Source organism: Typopeltis vanoorti, chromosome 24 (assembly GCF_054136105.1).
Source record: "Typopeltis vanoorti isolate ZY-2024b chromosome 24, IOZ_Tvanoo_1.0, whole genome shotgun sequence".
Classification (NCBI taxonomy): Eukaryota; Metazoa; Arthropoda; class Arachnida; order Uropygi; family Thelyphonidae; genus Typopeltis; species Typopeltis vanoorti.
The window spans coordinates 62,844,957-62,856,084 of NC_143572.1; the positions used below are offsets into that span (position 1 = coordinate 62,844,957).

The 11,128-nt window shown below is 33.5% G+C and overlaps 1 long non-coding RNA gene across 1 annotated transcript; it reads left to right on the forward strand.

The window, feature by feature from the left end:
* Positions 1 to 1,172: 1,172 nt before the first annotated feature.
* Positions 1,173 to 10,895, forward strand: LOC150093300 (uncharacterized). The gene is made up of 3 exons (XR_016550435.1): positions 1,173 to 1,263; positions 8,074 to 8,540; positions 10,427 to 10,895. It is a non-coding gene; the product is annotated as an uncharacterized LOC150093300 (long non-coding RNA).
* The last annotated feature ends 233 nt before the right edge of the window (positions 10,896 to 11,128 follow it).

An 11,128-nucleotide genomic window follows, 5' to 3' on the forward strand; every position in this document is an offset into this window, starting at 1 on the left:
TGAGGTACGGGAGTGACCATACGGCGTCAAGTAACGTGAAATGTGAATAACTATCTCTAGAATCATCGTACCCTCTGTCCAAAAAGAAACCGAACGTTTCGAAAATAGAAGAAACAAGTGGCGCCACCTGTTGTATATTTTTGTTGTCGAAAGTGGCAACCTTCATTAGTGTTGTGTCAACTGTTTATGATATTTGTTTCATTAGAAGCCGAGCTGCGATTGACTTTTGTGTTGAACTTGGTAAACGTTTTACCGAAATGCATCAAATGCTTCAAAAAGCATACGGTGATGAATGTTTATCCTGTACTCAAGTTTATGAGTGGTTTAAGCGATTTCAAAGCGGTCGTGAGACGCTTGAGGACAACGAAAAGCTGGGCCGTCCGAAAACTGGACTCAGCGAAGTTAACATCCATAAAATGCGTGATTTCATCAAAGAAAACCCGAAATCGTGCGTGAGATTGATTGAAGATGAATTGGGGATTCTAAATTCAACTGTGCATAATATTTTGACCGAGAGTTTGGGCCTTCGTAAATTGAATTCGGGATTTGCACCATCTCATCGTTCGAACATTGCGAGACAGTTTTTGAGAAAAACGAAGTTCGTGTGTTGGATCACTCGTCGTATTCACCTGATTTAGCACCCTGTGACTTCTTTTTTTTCCCCCCGACTTCATTTGCCAATGAAAGGAAAGCGATACGACACCACTGAAAACGTCCAAGTGGCAGTAACCACGACCCTCAACAGTATCCCAAAAACCGATGTAAAAAACTCATTTAACGAATCGAAGCTGAGGGAGAGTATACTGATTGAAATAAATTATTTAAATAATTATAATTGGACTGTGTTTTATTTTCTATCAAAAGTTCGATTTCGTTTTTGACAGTGGATGTATATAGTATCTGTTTTCATATTATTATTAAAAAAATTGCATTTGAAGCACACAAAACTGATACTCTATGAAATTGCTCTCATGTTTAATTCATGTACTTAGTAAACGAATTTATTCTCAAGTCAAATTTACATCTATTACTGAAAATCTTCAAATTTGTCCAGTGCTCTCTGTAAAGCATTCATTGTTTCTTCCAAATTCTTCTTTATTTCCCAAACCCGATAGTCAGTGGGTGATCCAGACCTGAAAATACCAAACAGGGTTCCAGAACCACCACTTGGTGGAGCAGCTGCAGGAGAACCTCCACTAGGTGTCACTCCAGGTAGACGAATGGGAATTTGGAAAGCATTAGCCGCATTTTCAAACACCTTTGGTAAGTATGAAGCAAAGGTAGCTAAACCCATTGATAATATTACTGGAAACATCATTCCTCCTAGTGCTGTAAGACCTGGTGGATATCCCATCCGATTTTCGACCATCTCATATTTTGAAGTTTGTACTGGCTTGTTGGGATCGTTAAAAAACGCAGTATCATCGCAGGATATCATTCCAACGTAGAAAATCAGTTGAAATATTCTAATGTAGTAACTAGAATAACGAATCATGTCAGAATGCCTGAGGAAAAAAATGAAAAATGAAATAAAAATTAGATTATTTAAATAATCTTCAGGAAAATGTTTTTACCCTAATAATTAATAATTCAAGATTAATGAACATCAGTAAACAAACTGCATTCCAGTTCTAAACCAAGCTAAAAACGATATATACATCTAGCGAATTAATTTAAAGAAAAATATAATAGCAAAGAAATGGTGTACTTTATTTCTAATTAAAACAAAAAAAAAAAAAACATCAAGATTTAATAATTATTATAATACTATTTTCTTTCATTTTACATATTATTCTAAATTATAAAATAAATATTTATTTTTATTAATTAATACTAAACGATTGCACATAAGAAGTATTTTTGTCAATAAAGTGACGTCATATGTGCATATTAGTTGGAAAACATCTGTGTTCGAATATTTTCGTAATGTAGTGAATCTTCATAAAGCCTTTCAGCTGGAGGTGTAGCATGTCTCGCAGTGAGGGGGGAAAGGGTTTCGACTCTAACAAATTCTGATTTTCATCCAATAAAACAAATGAGCCTGAGAATAATATTAAATTAATTAATAAAATATACTGAATTAAATGTTTTATTTTTGGTTTATGGTAACTAATCATGATAATTATATAATTTATTCGAATGATTACTTATATCATAAATAAATCATCTAACGACTTTTTATTCCTAAGGGAAACAGACAATGGAAATATTTAGGCAGCAGGTAGCTACCTTAGCCGTCACCGATAGACAAGCTCACGGCTTCCGATGATTTTGGCGGTGTGGAGGGGGAGAGAAGTATGGAAAATAACTGAGGCAACTCTTACTCCTAATACCTTGACTGGTAGATTATTGTTTGAGCAGTATGGAATCGATGGTCGATTTTTTCCGAGTTGAGTAGTCGAAAACCTGAGCTTCCAGAATAAAATCTCGTTCTCTACACCAAAGATCGACTAATTTGAATGGGATTGTGGTGGTTTTTCCCTTTCAGTCATTTACGACTCTAAGTGACTTTGTAGGCATTAGATTTTTACAGGCTAGTTCACCGTTGCTTTCCCCAACCCTCCCCATTTTATCCGGGCCCTGGGATCGGCATATGACTGGGACGTATTCCTGACTGTAATCCGTGTGTGTTTACAGGACAGGTTTGCCTGTTCTTGGGGACGAAAAACCCGAGTTTCCGGGTGAAAAAAAAAAATTACCCCCGTATGAGACTGGCTAACTCACCTTTAGTCGAAAGAGACCAGATAAAAGCTCCTCAGTGACTGACGGGAATCGAACCGAGGTCGTTCCGACTGAAGGGCTTCGTCTATACTGACTGAGGCTCGGAATGGAAAATCATAATAAAGTTCGTCTATTTAGCGTCTACAAACCAATCTACTGCTGCTTTTCTTTTGATAGTATAGCATTATTGTAACAGATATTGTCACAAAGACTTTTAATGGGTTTGTACAGAAAGGTGATATCAAACGTTATAGCAGTGCACAAGGTAAGATAATCCCAAACATCCATGCCCGCATCGGGTTCCGACCCGCGATCTGTTGGTTAGGGACGCTTGTCACTAGGCCAACGAAACTGTTTATTTATTGTATAAAAGCTGCTTGAGGGATTATTTTTACTTGTGAAGAGCTGCAAAAGGAAGTGTGAATGGCACTATAAAACAATACGGAACAGTCATGGGGTATTATTACTAACTAAAGGAATCGATGCATCGGCACCTACAAAAACAAATATTATGAAATATTTGCTCCATCTGTGGTTCCACTCAAGCATTATTACATGCAGTACAACTGAGCCTACGTTCTATTTGTTTCTATAATTATAAACTAGATTTATTTACCTGGTTATGAGTCCAGTAAACCGTTATCAATGTCCTCTGCTATCACTGGAAGTTCAATTTCCATTGGAATTGTTCCGCAAGTATCATCAAACTATCCCGTTTGATGAAAATAAACATTCCATTCCATTCCTTATATATACGCCGAAGAAATACGGTGGAAGGACGAAAACTCTGTCATCTTGCAATCGAATACGTCAAAGAGAAGTTGAAAGGTGAAATATGACAGAGAATTTTAGTGTCCTTCCTCAGCCCGCACGGGATCACCCCTGTAGCTGAACCTAAAATAGAAATGATATGAAATGCAACCAGGAAGACTGACATGCTTCGTCTATAGAAATTTCAATGACTCACGGCCGCTGTTTGCATAAATATTCAATAGGTCACAGAAGGTCATAGGAGTAAGGAGTTCTCTTTGAGTGGAATGTAAGTTGATTGTCAAAATTACGTAGAATTTCGTGGCGAAGTTATTTATTGGATATTCAATTGCAACCGTGTGTGGTGTGTCAATTTTTTCTCCATTTAAATCAGGACAGTTAATAATTTTAGTTGATTATACATTGAATTTTATTATTATTATTATTATTATTATTATTATTATTATTATTATTATTATTATTATTATTATTGAGACTTCAGTCTCAGAATACAAATGATAATAGCAAAAATACATATCTTATCAATATATAATGCAATTATTATTCGAATGGTAATAATAGACTAACAATTAATAAATAAATAGTATATAAATAAATAAATAAAAAATTTTTAAATAAAATATAATTTTATTTAATGTCCAAATTTTTTTTGTTTATTTTTATTATTATTATTTTTTATTTCTTTTATTTTTTATTTTCCCCCGAAAGAAATTTTTTAATTCTGCATTCGATTTTATTCAGTTGCAGGATTTCAAAAATAAATAAATAAAAATTAAGTCCTTATAAAAGAGTGTAGACATTCCATTTTGTAAAAGATGTTGATTGTGTGTGTGTGTGTGTGTGTGTGTGTGTGTGTGTGTGTGTGTGTGTGTGTGTGTGTGTGTGTGTGTGTGTGTGTGTGTGTGTGTGTGTGTGTGTGTGTGTGTGTGTGTGTGTGTGTGTGTGTGTGTGTGTGTTGTAGAAGTGTTGTAAACAGTAAAAGACATCAAAATCAGCATTAACGCGCTAACTGACAGGCAACACAATTTGATGAAAGAGACATCCGAACTCCGTCAAGAACTTGATTCCCTAAAACTACAATACGAACGTCTAAATCAGCAACAACATAAAGAAGATCTTGTCATAAATGGTCTTCCTGAAACGGCACCTACAGAAAATCTCAGAGACGTAATTTTAAAATTAGGCCATGCAATTGATACCCCCCCTGCAGCTTAACGACATCCAGACTGTAAATCGGATTCCTAGGAAGAGCAAAAAACAAGGCTTGCCACGACCTGCACCAGTCATAATTCGTCTTAAGAGCAAGTCCACAAGAGACAATCTCATTAAAGCCAGCAGGCAGAAAAAACCAGTTGCCAAGGACTTGAACGCACAACAAGACATTATATATATATATGTATTATTTTTATATTATGTTACTTTATATTATATATTTTTATATTATGTTAGCAAATAATATGTTACTATTATAATAATACAAATTCGTTTTTTTTTTATAAAATAACTGATATTTTTAAATATTTGCTATTTTACCGAAATCAGGTATTCTATGGAATATCTATGAGGATTTCGTTTTCGTTCACACATGTAATGAATACTTTTTAATTATATAGTTTAAGTAGACTATATAAATATATTTCATAATACCCGAAAGTATTGTTAGCGCATGCGCGACATTTACCTCGCTAACAATAGTGATGTCAAGCTCCAAAAGTCTAATAGTTTGCAAAATATGTCACGAGACAAAGTTATTTAAAAAATGTGTGGTTGTAAAGCCAGTAGTATTTTCGGAACTTAATAGTCATGGTCCAGGGGATTTAATAGAGTATTCTATCACAACCTGATGGCAAGTTCGTTTATAATGGTATATCTTAGGAATACGGTTGCCTGGTAGCGCCCTCTATTAGCAATTAAGTGTACTAAATATTTTTAATTCTGTATCTTTCTGTGGTATTAATTTTTTTTTTAACTACCCAAAATGTATTCATTGTAGGCGTTGACCTAATTATAAATAACCTCATTTTTTTTTTTTTTATTGTTGACCGGTACCTTTCGGCAAAAACGGATCACCCTGAACTTTACAAGAAGAGCGATGCAATCAGTTACCTCGTAATATCATCAGCAGACCTCAATAAGAGAAGTTACACATACTATCCAAGGGGATGCACCATCTTACGCTGTCAATTAAACCACCTAGCGTGAACTATTTACAAATATCGTTCTCCATAGCTATTATGGTTTGAGATGTTGAAACATCTCATTTGGTATATACACACCTAAGGCTACGAAGAAGGAGGTTTTCAAATATGGTTCTGTAGGTCGATCCCTCCTTTTCCCCCCTCCCCTAATTCCCTAGTATATAAGGGTCAGTAATCACTTCCGCTTGTGTATGTCACATTTAAGTTGGTTAATACGGTGTACGGCCATTTTGAAAAGTAAGTAACATCTCTTGCATAAATTTGGATCTTTAAATTTAAAATGTATTCCTCCCTACTAACTAAATGTTTGCATCCCCCCTTTGTATCTTCCCATTCGTTTGTTTATTCCAAACCACCTTTTGAAGAAATTTTTTTGTTGTTTGTTTCTTAATACAAATGTGCCTCCCATGCTGCGTGCATGTTGTTGTCACACTGCGTTTTAAATAGTTATATATATATATATATATATAACTATTTATATATATCTATATAACTATTTATATTTATATATATATATATATATATATATATATATATATGTAGTTTTCTCAGTAACCAGTACGTATTCAATTTGGGCCTTTTCTCATTTTACATGGTAGCCCTTTTCTCCTTTAGGAATTATAGACACGTTAACACAAGAATATTTTAATGGTTGCCAAATATTAAAATATTCTTGTGTTAACGTGTTTATAATTCCTAAGCATAATGTCACAAGTGTCTCTCAAGAGTAAAATTCTGTTCTCCTTTAATTAATCCATATATTAACATATGAGTAATATTTAATTTAGTTATGATCATCATCAAATTCCTGACATGTACCCTCAAGGGGTGTACAGGATATGATAGTACTACATGAAAAATTATATCATTACTAACTTCCTATCTACAATTTTCCTCCAAATCAGTCTGTTACCTGTCAAGATTCCAACATCATCAGATCTTATATTTCTATCTTGTAAGGCATTTTTTTACTGTATCAATCCACCTATATCTTGGTCTTCCTCTGGGCCTTTTCCTGCCAACCTGGCAGAGAACACTTGTTTTGCTAATCTTTCTTTGCCCATTCTGTTTAAGCGACCATACCACCTGAGATTAGTTCTGCTAATGCATTCCTGGATGCTGACAATGTTATTTATCTATGATAAATACGTAATTCATTTATTCGCACTTAATCTCATTGTACTTATCGGTTCCTACCAATGTCGAATTAGTTCATACATGTCGGTTAACTTATGTACTCTTTCTAATTCATTGTTCTTTCATGTAACTCCCACGCACGAAAGATATACATTAGGGTCGTGAGTGGACTAAGGATTTTTCTATTTTATTAATTTTCATAATTTTTTATATTTTTATTTATGTTTTACCATGTTTGTAAATGCTTCTCTGGAGACCAAACACATGGAACTTTTTCAAGTTAATGCCCCAAAAATTGAGGTGATAAATTCATTTATGACATAAAGACAATCATATATATATATATATATATATATATATATATATATATATATATATATATATATATATATATATATATATATATATATATATATATATATATGTGTGTGTGTGTGTGTGTGTGTGTGTTAAAGATACCAAGCAATTTTATAAGCTAGGTTTTTAATCCTATTTCCCAAGTAAGCATACCGACAAGTAAGTCAAGTTTGCGCCTGCACGTAGTGTAAGTCTGAGGCAACTCATTGCAAAGGTGGAGTAAGCTCCGATCACTTTCCTTAGTATTTTCCCCTAATGCAAAGCACATTCCCTTGGGGAGATGTATGATGCTATGTATTAAAAGTAATGGTCACTCACTACCCAGACCGGTTACAGTGGAAGTTGAAAATGATAGCAAGTGAATATTTTGGTGTCAGGATAAAACTGATAAAATAGTATAAATAATAGGATATTGTTATATACCAGGGAATGTAAAGAGCACTGATTGTAATTAATTTAATTATTATTATTATGTGACGCTTTCAAGGAGCCCTAAGACTCATCGTGAGAGGTACACTATCCACTCTTGAATAAATCTGTAGGTTTACTAACAAACAGTAATATGTTGCAGACTTGATTCGGACATTCGACTCTTTTGAACACTTTACTAAAAACCTAGCTTATAAAATTGCTTGGTATCTTTAACATAGTATATACCCAAGGTAACAAACTTTTTACACACACACACACACACACACACACACACACATATATATATATAAGCAGTTTTTTCGATTTTACACTTACTGTCCCAAAATTGAAATCAGTTGTTTTTTCTCTAAAAGCCACCATGTATTCTCTATACCTGTTTATATATGTTAATGAAGAAAATATTATTTGAACTAAATGTTTTGAAAGTCTTTGATGTTTTTGTCTTCTTTCTCTCCAGGAATTGGCTGTCAGTTTTATAAGCGATGTTGGTATTCCTTGCCACACTCTGCATCCATTTGTGTCTTTGTTACTGTGCCAAACTCAACCCACTGGATAACATCCCTCTTAGTTCAACCTTTACGCAAACAGCCGATGTTCGTCAAGGGGTAGTGGCGATGACCGTGCTTGGAGGGTTGATGTATCCTATCCTACTTGCTATGGGCGTTGCATCGTTTGCTGGCCGATTGCCAAATACCTTCAGGGACTTGGCGAACCTTTTGCTTGAATTCCGACCACCCTTAGGGAATACTGGCGGGGGTGGAGGAGCTGCTGCTGCTGCTAGTGAAGGTGGAGGCCTCGCTTCCTTGTTTTTCAAAAGAAAAAGATCCGCAGAATATATCCGACCACAACAATGGCAAAGAAAGTTAGAAGATGCTGTCAACGTGTTGAAGAAGGCTCTAGAAGAATACGACAATAATAAATAAAGTAAGTAAAATAAACGCATGATAAAAAAAAGAATAAAATAAAATGATTTAAAAAATTATTACTTTAATCAATAATTAACTATTACTTTAATTAATTATTACTTCAAAATTAATACACCATTATAAAAATTAAAGAACAATTCTTATAAAAACATTACATAAATGATAATGTTTTTTGTTTGATTATGCTGACAAATAATAAAAAGTTAAGTGTGGAATTTATTTATCGTAATATATCTTCAAATACTCCAACTGAACATCCAAATGCGATGATAAAGCCAATGGTGAGCTTTATTTATTCAAAATATAAGTTGGTCTGTATTTCTTAAGTGTTCTGATACTTTTGTCAAACTGGTGTATCTAATGTACACCAGTTTGGTGTACATTAGATACACCATAGACGATGGTGATCCTGCATGTGCTGCAATTAACTAATTAGAAATATCATCTTATTGTTATTATCCAGGTGGCGCTACTACTCACGAGCAATTAATTTTGATTTCTCTGAAATGACGTCTTTTATTATTTGCCTTCCAAATAAAGGTATTGATATAGTTTTACATTAACTTATTAAAATAGTTCCATAACTTCTAACAATTCGTTTTTTTTTTTTTCACTTAAACTGTCGAATATTAGATTACTGAGATTTATGTGTCTATGAAATTGAGTAGGTTAAAATCCATAAATTGAAACATTTGAACGGTATACAGCACTCTAAGTCATAAATTTGACAAATGACCTAGGAAGTCAATACATCTGAAGGTAACAGTCTTGGAACAAGTTTTGAGTTTTCTAAATACAAAAATAAATTGTCCCTATCAGACTTAACCCATCTGTTTGACATTTTATGTCATTTTGTGAAGATGGTAAGGAAATCAATACCAAAGCTTAGTACAGAAGTATCGAGACGTCCGAACAGTAAGTATAACAATTTTTTGAGTGCTTTAAGTCATATGGTTATTTTGCAAATATATAATATATAATTCAGTTCGAAAATTAGGAGCTGATCATGTTGCCATGGTAATTACGAACAACGAGCTATCTTAAAGCAAATAATTTAATTCGAAAATTTGGAGCTGATCATGTTGCCATGGTAATTACGACAACGAACTATCTTAAAGCAAATCCTTATAAGGACTGGCTTAAAGGGGCGAAGCAAGAATATTTTTTTTACTTCTCCGTTATCTGTAGAGGACAGTGTAGGGATAAGGTGTTATTGAGCAATTAAAGCTCTGATCATGGCAGGAGGGTATCAGCAATAGCCGAGCCTCAGTTAGAACTTCATTAGCTACAGCATTGCCATCCATTACCCTCCAAGGGTATTGGATTGAATGAATCCATTAAAGCAAATCCCTCCTTATAAGGACTGACTTAAAGGGGCGAAGCAAGAATGCTTTTCATCTTCCCCGTTATCTGTAGAGGACAGTGTTGGGATAAGGTGTTATTGAGCTATTAAAGCTCTGATCATGGCAGGAGGGTAACAGCAATAGCATTGCCATCCATTACCCTCCAAGGGTATTGGAATGAATCAATCAATCAATCCGGTTCATCACTCATCCATTAAAGCAAATAAATTGTGTGCAATCTAAATGTTGTATTATGATACAGATCTTTTTAAGGTATTAATAGTATTTTTATAATTTCACAAAATATTTATCTTATTTCAATAAAGTTAATGATATATTATAAGTAAAATATAAGTTACAATATTATTTTTATGATTATTTCTATAAAAAGAGTAAATTTAATAAACTGTACAAAAGTAGATGCGTGAGTCATTTCTGTTCCAAACAATCAAAAATTTCATACATTAAAAATATAAAATACAGAAGAATTTGTTAATTAAAACATAAAATAAACTCTTTTATTTTATTCATTTCTTTATAGTAGATTAAAATGGACTGGAAGATATCAATAGTCTTCATTAGTATTTTCTTCATTGTTATCCCTACGTCTTACTCAATGAAGGTGGTTCTTGTTGATGGACAGAATTCAGACTCGGAATCACGATACAATGATGCTCAGTCAAGACTAGGTTATCCACCCGGCTCGACGGTTCTTGGAGGTCTTGCGTTTCCTGTATTATTGACAATGATTATAAGCGAAGTTATGCAGAGAATATCCAGAATATTTAATCGAAGGCCTAGCACTGGAGGATCTCGATTTCAGTTCGGTCGTGAATATACAAACATTGATCCTACAACGAACGTGAAAGCAACACTATATAATGTGAAAAATGTTCTGCAGAGGGCGCGACATCTCTATGAAACAGAATAAGTGAACATTCTAATTGTATAATATAAAATGAAAGGACATTTTGGTATTATATTTCTCTCTGAACATTTCAGAATGTTTATTTTCGTATTTGGCTCATAATTTTTCATTTCATCTACTTAGTATTATTTTTTTATTTTTTAAATTTATTTTTATATAATAGACATAAAATTAATTTAAAAAATATAATTTCCTTGGCATGGTGCCGTACTGTATTTTTATTTTATTTTAAGATTTCTGTTTCGCATTTTCTACTTGGCAAAAGTCAAAATTAAATAATAATAATAACAATAATAGCCATCTTCATTCAAATTC